At 36.8% G+C, this 17306-nt stretch overlaps 1 non-coding gene across 1 annotated transcript; it reads right to left on the bottom strand.

The window, feature by feature from the left end:
- Positions 1-14161: 14161 nt before the first annotated feature.
- On the bottom strand, positions 14162-14301 carry LOC128988233 (U4 spliceosomal RNA). Its single transcript, XR_008490357.1, has one exon. It is a non-coding gene; the product is annotated as a U4 spliceosomal RNA (small nuclear RNA).
- Positions 14302-17306: the final 3005 nt, after the last annotated feature.

Raw genomic sequence — 17306 nt, 5'->3', positions numbered from 1 at the left:
TCACCCTCTCTGTTGCAGCAAACCTAAGTACTCGTTAAACTAATTCTACTTAAATAGGAAAGAAATTGACATTTTAAAGGTGACATTTTAGTGTAAGTCCAATCAGGCAAATTGAAATTCACTTATTCTGCAGGTTTGCTTCAGCGGGGTATTTAAAATCCATATTATGTTTTTTTTTACATCTTTTGGGATAGCAAGTACACAAGCTGTTGCAATTTTATACACAGTGGTTTGTGGGTCCGGAGCGGCGCTCCGGCTCAGCCTTTAATAACAATGTGACAAAATTTGCAGTTGTATATGTGGATTTTGAGTTTTGTGGGTTAGGTTTAACGTGGGGGGTTTGTAATCTAAATGATCCTCGGATCCAGTTTTTGTCACTACTCACACTATTCCGACACATATAATTTTTTAGCGGTTAACAACTAAAAAACCCATCAAAAGTTCTTTAATCCTTTGAGCGCCAACTGCCGATATATCGGCACTCTCATTATATTCGCAAAAATCGTACAATTCACCCGTCTAAGAAACAGAAGAGTGCTGATAAAAAGAAAACCTCAAATAGTGCATGACTACAATATGGGCATGGGGGGGGATTGACGGGACAGACCAAATGCTTTATACATATCTGGATGAGAGGAGAAGCATAAAAACGTGGAAGAAAGTAATATTTAACGTATTTGCAAGGGTGGTCTTGAAAGCCTACGTTTTGTACAAGCTCAACACACCACAAAACAAACTCAGCCGCTTAGACTTCATATCTTCTGTAATTGAGGATCTTTCGCTGCCATGGCTACAAAGAAGAAGTGTCGACATTGGAGGAGCTGGTGACGGCCCTAGAAGACCTGGACTTTCCAAGTTTCCTGAAGGGAAAGAAAAAAGTTGTAGCTTGTGCAGCGGGCGAAACGACCCACAGGGGCGACGTCGCCGAACAAGAACAATGTGTAACAACTGCCATAGAGATGTTCACCCTGAGTGTTACACAAATCACATTTGTAATTAGGCATAAACATTGTAGGACTTTTTCATATAAGCTACTATAACAATGACCTTACTATTCCAATAATTTGAATTGTAGAAAAGGAGGATAGCAGCTAGCTAGCCTAAAAGTTGTAGATAGGCCATAGAACACTCAGAAGAGAAACTGAACACACAATATTTTGTCCCCTGGGGGAATTTGTTAAGTGTAGAGAAAGTGAATCATCACTATCAATATCGTGTGTTCATATTATCTTCTGAATGTTCAATGGCCTATCTAAATTCTTCTAGGTAGGTTGCTGCTGTCCGTATTCTACAATTCAAAGTCCTCGCATAGAGCCTTTCCCTGAATAAAAAGTTTATACTAGGTACTTTTTCCAATGGTTTTTTTCTTACATTATGTTTAATATATCTTCTCTCTCCAACAATTCAAATGTTAGTGATTTCTCAACAACTTGCAATAAATATATACACAACAAATAGCATTTTTTAAAGGTAGGCCTAATAAGGACTGAGCCCTTGTTACTTGGACAAGTTTCATTTGGAACTATACAGTATAATGGTACGGTATGTAAGTTTGCAATCTTGTTTCCACATCACATCACACTTTTCCAAGGTATGTAAGTGCGATTTGTCAATTTTCTTTTGCATGGTTTGCTGTGTTAGGGATTTTATTCTCCTATTGGATTTGCAATGTGAGATGGAGTGGAGATGGGGATTAGAAACAATAATTACAGTCAAGACCCTCTGACTCATAATATTCTTTATTTGCCATTTACTGCTATTATATCACAATTAGAAGGATATTTGTGATGTGGAAAGTGAGAAGGAAATGTGTGATGTTGAAAGTGAAAAAGAACCGCTTATCATGATTTTAAGTTATTAGCCTCTCGGAATTCAGCTTTTAGCGTGGTTCAGTGAACTCTGTAGTAAACTAATTCAGTGCATAGCGCTGCACTGTCACGCTCAATGTTAAAGGATAGGTATTGAGGTTGCCTACGATTGCAACCTCATACTCAATATATTTATTTTTTTTATAAACCTATAAATTACTGTACGTCTAAATCTTAACTATAAAATATATTATACAATTCCATTTCAACCTAACCCCATTTAGTCAAATTTGATGTACAATATGGCCGCGGCAAGGTCAGATAACACGAAAAATTCCTAAAGTGACGTTTGCGCTAGAGCTGTGACTGCGGAATGAATATCTTGCAATCGAGGCAACCTCCTATACTAACCTTGGTTCCGACCATGCTACCGGTCCCGTAGACGGATTAGCGTGGTTCTACTGTAGTCCACAATCATTTGTGGTTGTGAAACTGTTTGTGAAAGACTTTTTCCGAAACACTGTTTACTTTTAGAGTCCGAAACTGAAGCTGAGTTAAAGCAAGTGGAGTCAGCTGTAAAAAAAAGAAGAAAAAAATCATATTTTGAGATTTTGTGTTTACTTTATAAAGTTATTAATACAGTTTAAAATAACGCATACTGTATTTCATTCAATTCCGATAAGTAGTTTAAAAGTTATTAAATAATTAGTGATTGAATGTACTAGAAATATTCTTCATTTTTCGGAAGCGTCAACGTGACAAATGTGCAATGACTTTTATACAGTAATCACATTCAATTTTCTGTTTAGATTAAATATCCGTTTTGTTGGCAACCGTGTCAGCAGTCAGCCGGCTGCATAGCAACACAAATAATTGTCTGTATTGTTGGAATTTGGTTATGTTTACAGTGAATATTGATATTGTTGTGCAAAGTTGTGAAAAGTGAAGTGAAAAGACGTGTAAAGTGTTTTATTACAGTAAAAATGCCTAGGCCTACTTTGAAAGTTTACAAAAAACGTAAATCTGTATTTACTGGAATTCGCAAACAGTCTATAGGCCTAAATGAACCAGCGAATTAATAGCCAGTAACAGGTTAGGCCTACACCTACCAGTGATGATCAGAGCCCTAGGCCTAGTTCTACCACTGTAAAAAAGGAAAGCTCCTCAATGAGAAAGGTTGGACCTAATGTATGCAATTATGATTTATTCATTGGTGAAAACATTAATGGCACATATGACCTTATTAACCTGAAAAGCCTTGAAATTTTGATTCAAACTTATTGCCGTTTGCTCGAAATGTCACAACCCGCTTTCGATCACTTCAACCAAAAGGAAAGGACAATGCTGTACTGTTAATATTGTTTGCAGCAAGTTCACAGTTAGTGAAAACATTTGCAAATCATCACCTGAAGGGCAAGCAGAATTAAATTTAAGATTAGCATACGCGTTTCTATGCATTGGTAAAGGCGAACAGGCTGCTCGGTGTGTGAGTCATGATGAACTTGCCTCAGCCACCAGAGTTCCGTCACTACAAATATATGTTGTGTAAGGCTGCAGAAGATGTTTGTACGACCAGCATGAAGGAGACTGCAATAGAAGCTATTGAACAGAATACAACAGCTGAAAATAAAACCGACATAACAGCTATTTTTGACGGAACTTGGCAGCCCCGTGGTCATCGGTACCTCAACGGAGTTGTGACAGCGATCAGTGTGGATACGGGCAAAGTCGTAGATTGTAGGATTTTAACAAAACACTGTAGATGTAAGAAGAGACGGTACTTACGTATTATACGGAGGCCACTTATTTTACAGCGCGCTGCGGCGGTTGGGTTAAGTTGGGTTATCATAAATATGTTTGTAGAACTTTCCTAGTTTCGTTATGAATCGAACTATACGAGATGAGTCATAAAAACTTATGATAACCCAACCTAACCTAACCGCCGCAGCGCGCTGTAAAATAAGTGGCCTCCGTATAATACGTAAGTACCGAAGAGACTGCCGAACAGGCATGAGGAATAGTATATTTCATTACTAGGACCGAAAGTGGCATTTTCCGTCGCGCGCCCAAGTTTTTGTGTGAGGCGAAGCCGAACATAGGGAACCCCAATTTCACGTGCGAGGCGAAGCCGAGTATGTGAGAGCTATTTTCACGTACGAGGCGAAGCCGAGGACGGGAATAATGGAGCAAGTGCCGGATAATAACTTTCGGTACGAGTTATGAACGATACTTTTCATCACGACGCAAAAATGCACAAACACTGAATAGTAGACCTCAGTAATATTAAAACAATTTGATTTCTCAATTAATTTGATTGAACATCAAAATAAAATAAAATCTTCTAAAAAGAAACCTACGTATATTTTTCAATAAATTTTGTTTAAAGGTCAAAATAAAAGAATAACACAACTTTTAAAAATACATACAGCTGATTAAAATCATTAAATTAAACCGTAACAAAACACTGGCGCGCGTATTGAATAAATGGAGAACTAATTGAGAGCGAGGGAAAGTAAATTTAGAGCGAGGGAAAATCAGCTGATCGATTTTCCCTCGCCCTAAATTAGAGCTTGGGAAACGACTACTTTCATTGATATCAGCTGTTATCGAAAATAGTTACTTTCGTTAAGGAGTGATGAAAACATATATTGCCAACTGCTTTGGTAACAGTGGGGGGATGGAAGTCCAAGAAGTCCTCAATATGTTCGAGAAATCAGTGGAGACTCGTGGCCTACGGTATAAATACAGGGTGTTTTTAAAAGAATGCCGGGATTTTAAATGTATATTTCTCCGGTACTATTCAAGGTAACTAAACGTTTTATACGTCAAAATAAAGCTCAAATAACCAAGTTTTGTGTGCCATGTAGCAAGGGAGGAAACATTGACCTTGACATGCGCAAAACAGATGCGTGGTGGTAGGCCGCTATTGCGACTCACACGCCCCGCCTCCCGCCAGTAGCCGGTACGATGTTTACGACGCAACAAAAGGCGCAGTGTGTTCTGTGGTTCGCAGAGTTTAAATCGATTGTAAGTGTGCAGCGTCAGTTTCGAATAAAGTATCCAGGGGAAAAGTCACCGGACGATAAAGCAATTCGTCGATGGTTTAACCAGTTTCGTGAGACAGGAAGTGTTTTGAAAGGACATTCACCAGGCCGGCCAAAAACAAGTGATGACAAAGTTGAATCAATCCGACAGTCATGCTTTAGAAGCCCAAAAACCTCACTTGCTCGACGAAGTCTACAGTTAAACGTGCCTAAATCGACACTACACACCGTAATTCGTAAGAGATTGAGACTTCGTGCCTACAAAATTCAATTGAGACATCACATAAAACCCGCCGATCGCCCTAAGCGTACAGACTTTGCTAGCTTTATGCTCAATGAGATCGATAACGATCCAAATTTTATTAAAAAAGTGCTGTTCTCTGACGAAGCTTCATTTCACATAAGTGGCGTTGTTAATCGTCATAATTGTCGCATTTGGGGTTTGGAACAACCTAACATTGTACAAGAACATGTGCGCGATTCGCCAAAAGTAAACGTTTGGTGTGGACTAATGTATGACCAAGTGGTAGGGCCTTTCTTTTTTACCGAAAAAACAATCAACGGCATTGTTTATTTAGATATGCTAGAACATTTTTGTTTCCTCAAATAGACGATATTGAAGAACGAGCTGGTGTACGAGTGATTTTTATGCAAGATGGTGCCCCGCCTCATTACCGTAATGAAGTGCGCGACACACTTAACAACAAGTTTACAAATGGTTGGATAGGAAGGGGCGCGCCTATTGCCTGGCCTCCAAGAAGTCCCGCTTTGACCCCTTTGGACTTTTTCTTATGGGGCTACATAAAGAACATTGTTTACGCTGAGAAAATTCGTGATTTGGCACATCTGCGTGGACGAATTTCGGAAGCGATCGTCACTGTGACACCAGAGATGCTACACAATACCTGGCAAGAAATTGAATATCGCTTCGATGTCTGCAGAGCAACTAATGGAGCACACATTGAAACATATTAAGGTATGACAAAAAACTTTGTTCTTTCCTCTTCAATTTAACGTTTGAATCGTTTAATTATCTCTAATAGTCCCCAAGCAACGGCCGTTCAAAATCCCGGCATTCTTTTAAAAACACCCTGTATTACCTGGGAGATGGAGACAGCTCATCGTTCCCCACTGTAGCAGCTGCAATGCCCTATGGCCAGGACTTTATTGTTTAAAAACAAGAATGTATAGGCCATGTCCAAAAAAGGATGGGAAGTAGGCTCATAACGTTGAAAAAAAGAATGGGCAAGAATGAGTTATCGGATGGGAAGACTACTGGTGGTCGCGGCCGTTTGACGGAGGCAGCAATATTAAACATTCAAGAATACTATGGTCAAGCCATCAGAAAGAACTGTTCAAGCCTCCAAGATATGAAAACTGCCATTTGGGCAGAATACTTCCACATTTCAGCATCGGACGCCACACCTGAACACCATAACCTTTGCCCCAAAGGACCCGAGACGTGGTGGAAGTACCACAAATCAACAATTACACTGGAGCCCTATGACCACAGTAAGCCTTTCCATCTCCCAGAAGTCGTGACGAAGGAAATAAAGCCAATATTTCAGGATCTGTCCAACCCAGACCTTTTGCGTCGATGCTTACATGGTGCAACGCAAAACCCGTGTGAATCATTGAACAATATAATGGTCGAGAATCCCAAAATCAACTTTTGTCATGAAGACAACTTTGGAGACAGGAGTTTATGAAGCAGTTGCATCCTTCAATGAGGGAAATATAATCAAATGTAAAATTTTATCTAAGCTTGGCTCATTGCTCCTGGAAGTAACTGCGTCAAATATTTAAAATCCTTGGATCAGTTGCATCATGAACAATCATGAACAAGCATCTGGGAACATACTGCAAAAATGCGGCTATCTAGTTAAAGAAGCGATTTTGGGAAAGATTTTATCCTTTATTTTCTTTTTATTATGGCCCATAAATTTATTTCCCGGAGTTTGGCTGTTTACTTACAGGACATCCTGTATACAAATATATATATATATATATATATATATATATATATACATATGCTTAAATTTTTACACCAACCAGCAATCGTTAACACAAACTGATAATATTTATGTACTTTCCAAAACAGGTTCAACCTAACCAACTGGCGGTAACCGCTCGGGCACTCGCCACAGCTGCTGAGGCGTGGCCTGCTGGTGCTGATGCAAACGTTCTTGCTGGCAGAGGCAGCAGCTGGGATAGACCCAGTTGTACCCATAGAACCTGCTGTAGCCTTTGGTGAGTAAAAAAAATATGTTGTATTGCAGGTATCGCTTACAAGAAAACTAAGATGTGTACGATTTTAAACGGAGATCAAATTAAATACTTAGTTAAACGTAGTATTCGGGACTAACGGCTGTACCAATGATCGATTATGTTAAATTTCAATTAAAGCAATTATATTTATGAACAAAAAATTGTATTACATAATCCCACGAGTCTATGTAACACACGCAGGACAAAAACGTATAAGTTTTATTTGATAAATTTGTTTTCTAGCATTTGTTCCAAATATGAGAGATTAATGTATGTGTGTGTGTGTGTGTGTGTATTTTTCCGCTTTTTTAATGCTGCCGTTTTTTTTTTAGAATATGGCGTCAACTGTGGGCTCCTAAGTTAATACGGCTGGAACGTGTAACCACAACTTGTGTATAATTTTCCAGAAGAGAAAATCGTCGAATAAAATATTATCCGACCCGACGGATCATTGCTAACAGAATCTTTTGAAGTTTGCTGGGTTGAGGAAAGAACTGCATGATTCTGATTTCGCTACCACTATAATTAGGATTGAACAAACGTTGACAAATCGCGAAGATAAATTTAAGTACCACCGAGGATACTACTCTAACTTGGCCAATTCTGACGGATTGGAAAGATTGAAAAACAAATCAGTGCCTTTACAGACGTGATGCTACAGAACCATTGTCATCTCGATACGTTACCAGGGCTAAGACTGGCCCTGTCGATTTTAAAAAGTGTATTTTCTGTCAAAGTGTGAAAAATGAAGCAATGAGGCAGGTGATGTCAAACCCAATGAATGCGACCATAAGGGAGCTAGCTAATTATGACCAAGAACTGTTTGTTCGTAGTAACTGTATGCCTTTGCTTGATGCCATCAATGTGAAATACCATATCAATGTGAAATACCACATCAAATGTGAAAAACCACATTAAATGTGAAATACCAGAGTCTGTGTATCGTAAAGGTTGAGAGAAGCCAGGAAAACGTACAGAGCCAAAAAAAGGAATGTAACAAAAGTAATTGATCCAAATTTGTAAAGAGTTTCAATTCTCAGCATCATTGGGTCACGTTCTGCAACTCTCAGTTGTTTGGGGCAGATACGTTCACCTGGCGAGGTTAATTAACGCTGAGATAACAAATTAATTTGAATCGCACTTGTCAATTTTTAAAGAAAAGTTCGAGAGAAACATTAAGGATTCCTTTCTTTTCTTCCAGCCCTTGAACAAGGTCATCACAGAGAGGCACATGACTACAACTCCAAAGATTTAATTACCAGGTAAAGACACGATTGTAAGTGAGGGCATACTGTACTCAATGTTTTACTAATCCAATGGATTTTTTGTAATGGCAATAAAAAAAAAATTCCATGTGAATTTATGGGAAAATGCTTATCTTGCCCGACCGGTGACGATGGTCTTGAGTCATTCGGCTAGAGGCTTCACCAAAACAAGTACATTCCCATCCTTATGGGCATTGAGTCTGTTCCCAAAGCCTGCACAGATATCCTAACCTGTAATTGTTTATCGAAGTGTGAATCTACAATGTGCACGTGCAAGAAGAATGGACTGACTTGCACCCAAATGTGTCACCGTTCTCGACAATGTTTAAAACTTTTAAAAAAGTTGGTTCATTGTGTTCAAATATTCTTTTAAGTGTTGCAATGAAAAAGTTTTTAAACTCTCAAATGGGCATTTCTTTTATTTATTGTTCTCTCCTTAGGACAGAATTTTTGGCGGTCATGTTGGAACCTATGTCTAAACTCAAAGAAAGTAAATAATGAGTGTTGCAATGCGTTTGACATCTGAGCAAATGCCTTTGTAAGCGTTTAAATAATTTAAATCTAACAAACAAGGGAGATAAATGGAAACAGAGTTTTTGACAGCCATCTTGGAATATATGCCCCCAAAACTTAATGTAAAAAAATTTTGGGTGTTGCAATGTGTTTGACATCAGAGAAAACCCCTAAGCAGACGTTTAAATAATTATATTAAGCCAAAAAAAACAAGGGAGATATGCGGAAATTTAAGTTTTCGGCGGACATCTTCGGTGCTATTTTGGAAGATATGCTCTCAAAACTTAATTTAATTGTTTTTCCAATTGGACTTTCCATGGCTTTGAATTACAAAACATTAAGTGTACTTTCCTCAAAATAATATGTACGGAGTTCTCGAGTTAGATAGAAAATAATTATTAGCTGTTTTTAACAGAAGCTATTTTAAATATAAAATTAAAACAAAAATCTTGGTACAGCTACCAATGAAAATGCTTCAGTGTGAAATGTATAATTTTTTTAATAAAAAAAAAATATTGAAATTGGCACCTGTAATGACAGCCACTATATAGAAATCACAACTAATCCATCTGCCGTCAAGGAGATTAGTAAAATGCCTTGCACAACGGACAGCTTCAAATTACACCTGTTACGGTGTAGTGCCCAACTAAATTTTTGGGAAAAGTCCTTAACAACTTAAATAGAGCCTTTAGATCTTGTATTCCAGTACGGATTTTTCAAAGACAGCTCAAGAAAATTGCGTCCCCTTCTTATGACACTGCCTCCGGCTCCTATAAATTTACGAAAGCCATGTAAATGCAGCATTATACATAAATGGAACCACAATCCACTCTGCCTTAAGCATTCCAATTCGGCCTTCTCACTAACTAATTTTGTCTTTTATGATTTATAGGAAAAAAATTGTTTCCCAAGACAAAATAAATCCAGTTAAAATTAAATTTAAACGTATAATTGCATTTATTTTACTTGTTTACATAGATTTAATAATATACTGTGAATGTGACCATAACCTAAAAAGTCGAAATGCATTACCGGTAGTCATAAAAATAATTTTAAAAAGGGTACTACGGTTTATTTTTTCTATTAATATTAATTACATTTAATATGAACCAAATGTCAACATAACCTTAACCTACATCCTGAGTGATTAGGACAGTTGCCGGCAAAGTGTTCTCTGACTAAAGTGAGGTTATCCCACATTTTGAAAACCATTGTTTTTACCCCTAGTCTTAGTACCATATTCGTGTTGACTGTAATTTTTTATGTGTTTAATGTCAACATACCTTCTACGAACCCTATCGGGTGGATCCTATTATAAGTATTTGGTCTCTCTGGACTCCGACTGAAGATGGACCTACGGGTCCGAAATTAATATCGGATACTTACAATAAGGATTGCTAAGGTAAGATTATACATTATCAATTAATTATATACAATCCAGAGGCTAAAATGATTGATTTGATTTTAAATTGAACTCTATCTTTGATATAAATGCTCAAATCCATGGTATTGTTGGAAAACATTTAGACTTACCCACCTTTAACTTTTTTAAATAATCTATAAATACGGATAATAGCTATCAGCTAATAATTTTATATGTCAATTTTTCATTTAATAGGCTGTAAATTAGATTTGGTTGCTTGCTTATTAGGTGTCTTATTTTTCTGTTCCCTCTAAATAGATTCAAACATATAAATACATTATGCCTTTATTCCCATGACTTTCAAGTTTGTTACAAGTCCACATAACACACTATGTTTTGTATATTGAGGTAAAATTGCATTAATCTAAGGATTAATTTAAATTAAAATAACAAAACAAAAACACTGCATTGTTTAATATAATGCTCTTTTCCAGGAGGGCTCTAGATGAATTAAGTAAGGGAGTTTCTTCCCAAAAGAACTTTGAACTTTTCAAGAACAGATTCAAGAACAATATTTCGAATGAGGAATCGCTCCGACCAGCCAGTCCACATTTTCACTATTAAGGCTTTAGCAAAACAGCACAATTATAAATGATTGCTGGGACTACATCGCACAATTGCTAAACTCCCAAACAGTCATAATAACGACACGACAAAGCAGGGATCAGCAGAGGACGCAAGTGGCCTTCAACCTGTTCTCTACTTGGCCCATGGTTGTGTTGAAGACACATTTTTGGATTGAAGCTGGACTGGGAAATGGTTCTCTTGGAACTGTTGTAGGCTATGTCTAAAAAGAAGACCAGACATCACCAAGCCATTTGCCAGTTGTATTGTTGTCCTTGTACAATTTGATCATTACAAAGGATTAACCCTGGAGCGGGCTGGTTTCCCGTTACTCCCATTAAATATAGACAAATTGTATCTATGTATATTGTACCTGGACAAATGAGAAAAAACACTGCACAAGAAAGCAGATTCATCTGAGTTTGGCTTGGCCCACCACTGACCATTTATCTCAAGTCCAAACATATGACAAGGTATGCTATCATCAATATACTTGATAGGCTACAATAATGGGTTTCCTTAACAAACCTTTTTCAGCCGATACGTAACCCATTTTAACAATGAATAGTCATTTTGAAGCATATGAATGCAAGGAACAAGGAACAAGGAAGCATATGAAGCATTTTCTAACAAAGATGAATGGGTACCATCTTTTAATAGTAATTTATTAATTAATTTTGAAAGAATAATAGTAATTGTTAAAATTAAATGACCTTAGCCAATTTTAAGGGGTCACTTGACCTTGTAATTGATTTACAGGAAAGATTGAAGGACGAAGCAGCCTTGATTGAATTGACATTTTCATCCACAACCTCCATCCAAGACCAAAATTCACCACCAAAAATCCTCCCAACCAATGATTCAGCCCTACCTTTTACAAATCACCTTGTTTCAACGACCGTTGATGTTTTGGAGGGTACGCTGGTTGATTAAGAGATTCCAAGAGATGGTCACTGCCTACTTACAGCAATCCTAGCTCAGCTTGGCGTATCTGAACCTGGCATACCAGGACATTTGAATGCCATTTACAAATTGTTTTCAAGAGTTGTGAAATAAGCTCAACTAATACAATATTAAGCCATTAGTGTCTAAATCTGCGAAGAGTTTGAACAGCCTACTGTCTACAGTAAACAAGTCTCTGAGCTTACTCAAAGCCCTTGGATGTCCAACAGAACATTGGGACCACATCATTGTCTACTTCATAGTAAATCGGCTGGATCAAGACACTCATTAATCTTGGGAATTTTAACAAGGAGCCTCGGTAAGTCCATCATCACTCAAAGATCTACTCGACTTCGTCGAAGGAAGAGCTCGAGCTTTGAGTACATAGTAGGATGTAGTATCCAGAAATCAGCAAATAGTCTCAGTCCAACACAGCAGTTTGGTAATGTACCCTCTTCAAGATCAAATCTATCTTTAATCGTGAGAACAAAACTAAGCATAAAACTAGTGCTTGTGTTCTTTTATCAAGATAACTATCTGTCCTGCTGTTGAAGAATGTTTCTAGTTCAACAGCAACTGAATCTAAGAGTTTGAGAATGTCTGCCGAGAATGAATCATTTGAAGTGTTCTATATTTAACATAATGTAACTGATTAAAAATACTTTTCCTACAGTCACCCGACAAAGTTGGCTTCCTTGTTCTGTTTATAGTACAGAAAGCTGCTAATTGCTGCATATTTATACTTTGCCGTATGGTTTATACTTTGTCGTACGGTTTATACTTTGCCGCACATCAGGATTCCAACGAAACAACACAAAAACAGCGTGGTTCTATTATGCACGTATTCCGTGTACGCTTGGAAATAGGTTGGCAACACTTAAAGATAATAATACTATGAGCAGCTGATTGACTATTATAACTACGATTTAACCTGACATTTCGTGTTTATAGTTTCGGTATTTCTGGACTTTTCTTTTAAACGTTTTTAAAACATTCCTACGATCTTAATAAACAAGAAAATACCTTTTCATCACTCCGTAACGAAAGTAACTATTTTCGATAACAGCTAACATCAATGAAAGTAGCCGTTTCCCAAGCTCTAATTTAGGGCGAGGAAAAATCGATCAGCTGATTTTCCCTCGCTCTAAATTTACTTTCGTCGCTCTCAATTAGTTCTCCATTTATTCACTACGCGCGCTAGTGTTAGAAATATACAAAGGTTTCCTTTCAGAAGATTTTATTTTGATGTTTAAAATAAATAATTTAGAAATAAACTAGTTGTAATATTACTGAGGTCTGTTATTCTGTGTTTGTGTATTTTTGCGTCGTGATGAAAAGTATCGTTCATAACTCGTACCGAAAGTTATTTTCCGGCTCTTGCTCCATTATTCCCGTCCTCGGCTTCGCCTCGTACGTGAAAATAGCTCTCACATACTCGGCTTCGCCTCGCATGTGAAATTGGATTTTCCTGTGTTCGGCTTCGCCTCACACAAAAACTTGAGCGCGCTCCGGAAAATGCCACTTTCGGTCCTAGTAATGAAATATACTATTACAGAATTTTTTTTAGGCGCGGAAACCACTTCAAATTACTAAAACATACGGAACTATATTCTCAAAACTCGGAGCACATTTCTTGCCGAGGAAAAATAGCGGAGTGATACGGACCGCGGGTACTACTTTCTCTAGGGCACCATTTGTGTTGCCAGCTGAACCTAAAAACGTATTGCATAGTGTTTGAAAGACTAATTATTTATATGCTTTATAGTGACTGTAGGAAAAATATAATGTGTAACACGAGTGAAAAAGGCATTTGCTGCACTCGAGATCATTCTGTAAACATTGCTCTCGTGTGCAGCAAAGTGCCACTTTCACCACTAGTTACACAAATAACTATTTTTATAAATTTAATTTTTCCCTTGTTATCCTCTTTTTAGGTCCTTCCCCCTTTCGAGCCTCATTTCACCTAAAAAGGGTAATTTCCCCTCGATGTGGAAACACTGACTAAATTATGTTAAGAGGGTTCCCTACCCCCGCCGAAAAACGTCAGAAAACCGCTTCGCGCGGTATCATATAGCGATTCTAGTTTTAACATTTAAATTGTGAACCAAACACCATTTTGTACATAAAGAGTGGTTCTACTAAGTTTGCTTTTTAAAAAATGTCTATGCAAAATGGTGTTTGGTTCACGATTTAAATGTTAAAACTAGAATCGCTATATGATACCGCGCGAAGCGGTTTTCTGACGTTTTTCGGTGGGGGTAGGGAACCCTCTTAACCCGGGTTTGTGGTCATATTTCCTACACGACGCCAGTTGCCAGTATGAAAGATTGTGAGCCCCCGTAAGGGCTGCCAAAAATTGCCGATGTGGCGGTATTTCACGCCCCCATGGCGGGGTATTGGTAAAAGTTTTCAATTAGCAATAATCGCACCTCAGATCAACTTCATTGGTTACGATAATGCCACTGCGCAAAGTTAACTTATATAGTGGGGTTTATGAGACCCAACAAAATATGAACACCAACATACTTGCGAGAACCAAGTGTTTTTTTATTGTTATTGTCAGCATTGAGAATCGAAGAACACTGTTACCTTACTGATTACTGATTACCTGATACTGAGGCGACAACGACGACTGCTCTCACTTTTGGATGATACAGAGGTAAGATATGAACTATTAGGTTATTGAAAAAAATATGATTGTATTGCCTATGATTTCAGCTTGCTTTACAACAAGTTTCAGATTAATATTTCAAAACATAACCTGTCTAGGCTCAACAGAAATCATGAGTCCACATGGAGTCACTGGGAATCTATGGATAAGATTGCAGTGGGATTTCAGTGACATTATTTATCTAAAAAAATATAGTTTTATGCTGATTGTAATTTAAATAAAAGCAGAACCTCCTACTCGACAGAAAAGGAAATACACAATGCAGCCAAATCCTGCAACAGCATCAAAACTAGATGGAACAGACCATTGGCCGATTCCGACGGATACGAGAAAGAGGTGCAAAAAGTGTGTTGATTCCTATGCAAGAATGAAATGTTCAAAGTGTGAAGTTCATCTTTGCTTGTTATCAGAACGAAACTGTTTTGTCGCCTTTCATCGAGATTGAACTCTGAACAGTAGCCTACATATGATCCATATACATTAGAGTGTAATGTAACACTTTTTCAGTATATTATTGTGTGACTTTTTAATATAGTTTTAGAATTTTTATACAAGAAATAATATTTTACAATAATTTATACAATATTTCTTGTATTTTATCATAACAAGTTTGAGATGAAACTGCTTTTTTATGAATATAAATTGTATTTTGTCATATATTTTAGATGTAAGGACTTGTTTTTATCATACTTTATTGAATTCTTTGTAACAATAAAAATATTTGTATCATCTCAACAGAACGGTTTTATTACGTCCCTCAAAGTCGTAGTTTCCCAGTGACTCCATGTGGACTCATGATTCTAAATTCATAAAAAAATAAAAAAATGGGCAAATTTTGATGAATATTGTTTATTTACAACATATAAAAGTTGTAACATACAAAATCTGATTTTTTTAAACTCCTCTTTATATGGTTGGGTGTTGTCTATCAGTCACGGTATATGCCCAGAATCAGAACGTTCTCACGTTGTTCAGTTTGAAAGTGTGTATACATTTGTCGAAATAGCTTGGATAACACTTGTAGTTATAATATTTAGATAGCAATTTTAATTTTCGTATATTATTTGCCTCATCGGAATCATAAAAATAAACTTGACCTAACTACTCGATTGTTCAGTACATAAACACTAATTCCTTCACTTATGTGTGGCCACTAAAGCTTTCAATGGCAAATGAGTTTTTGAAAATTCTTATTTTTGACTTGAAATGTCTGGATTGTGTTGGTGAATTCAGTCAAAAAACGTTGTATAAGTTTTTCCGAGGAACTGGCAACATAACATTGTAGTACACAATCCATTTATGTTTTTCTCAATTGAAGTAGAGCGAGTAATACAAACGTTTACGATAGAAACACAAGGTCTGCAAAGATTAGGGATAAACTTACTACTTGAACTTATCATAATCAAGGCATTATTATAGTTTCTACTAAATATTTTGAAATATCTCGATCTGTCAGTGTCTTAAGTAAACATTTCTTGCATGCATTTATTTGATCTGACATTAGGCAAGTTTACTTTACCACCGTTACAACACTTTGAGCTTCGTATATTTATTTCACTTCCAAAGTAAGTTGCATAGCAGAACTGGCAAATATTACTCATCTCACAAAGTGATTGTGTATCTGGATGGGTATCTGTTAGACCAGGTCTCTCTTTTTCTGCTCTCCTCATACGCACAAGATATCTTATTATTAATTGTGTCCTCCTACCGTGTTCAATATTTCTTCTTTGAACTTGAGGCATTTTCTGTTCTTCCAACAAAATTGATTTTAACTGTTTAACTTGGTCTTAACCTACCAAATATTACAAACATCAATATTTACTCCCAAAAAGCTAATGAGCTTTTTATAAACAGCTGTTTTTTGTTTTTAAATTTGTTCTATGTCTTTCTTATAGGGAAACCCCAACCTTTGAATGGGTCTCACGCCCTTAAGAGCAGAATTCTAAAACCTTATTGCAAATCTACATATTGAGACAAATCTTTTAAAACATCAAACGTTGAAATTGGTCCACAAATAAGGAAGGGAGGAGTTGCGTTAACAAAAAACTGCTTCACAATATTATATATACGAGAGGTCGTCCAGTGGTCGAAACTCGACCAAAAATACGTAATGTACTCACTTATCTATTTTCACCCCACACTGTAAATAAAACATGTGATTTGAGTTTCTTCCATTTGTTTTGGTTTTCTGTTTATATTTCGTTGTTATTTTCGTTACCAGCATGGCAACGCATAAGATCCATGTTAATATTTTCAAATTTTTAAACTCATTTTTTGTGCTTATCTTTGAGCCTATTTAAATTTATAAAGGGATTCTGCACACCTACAGGAAAATAGTTTTCTAACGGTATGCGTAGATTTTCCCTACGATGAACACGAGCTGAGAAAAAAGGTTTTAAAGAAACATGCTTGCCTATTAATATATAGGTAGATATAGATTTATTACATAAAGATTATGTGTAACGTGTCCGTTAGCACGATAACTTGAGCAAAAATGATCCGACTTCGATGAAATTTGGTATAAACGTGTAAACCTACATATATTCGAACGAGTTCGCGAGAACCAGCATGATCGGACTATGGTAACGGGGATTTATGGGGTAAAAAATGATTTCACCTATTTGAAAAAAAACAACATAAAATTAAGCAATTTCTTTCCAAACCAATTTGTAGAGCTTAAAAACTAATAATAAAGTATATTGAATCGTTAATATGTGCCTAATGGTTACGGGGAAAATTCCTACAAATTGTAAATTTTTAATCCCCGTGTTATTCTTATGGAGATTTTGATCAAATTCAGAAAATAGA

The sequence above is a fragment of the Macrosteles quadrilineatus genome, unplaced genomic scaffold (assembly GCF_028750875.1).
Source record: "Macrosteles quadrilineatus isolate MER2022 unplaced genomic scaffold, UCM_ALF_1.0 Scaffold_2__2_contigs__length_208266976, whole genome shotgun sequence".
NCBI lineage: Eukaryota > Metazoa > Arthropoda > Insecta > Hemiptera > Cicadellidae > Macrosteles > Macrosteles quadrilineatus.
Note: the sequence above shows the minus strand (reverse complement) of the source record. Positions and strands in the feature narration are given on the sequence as shown.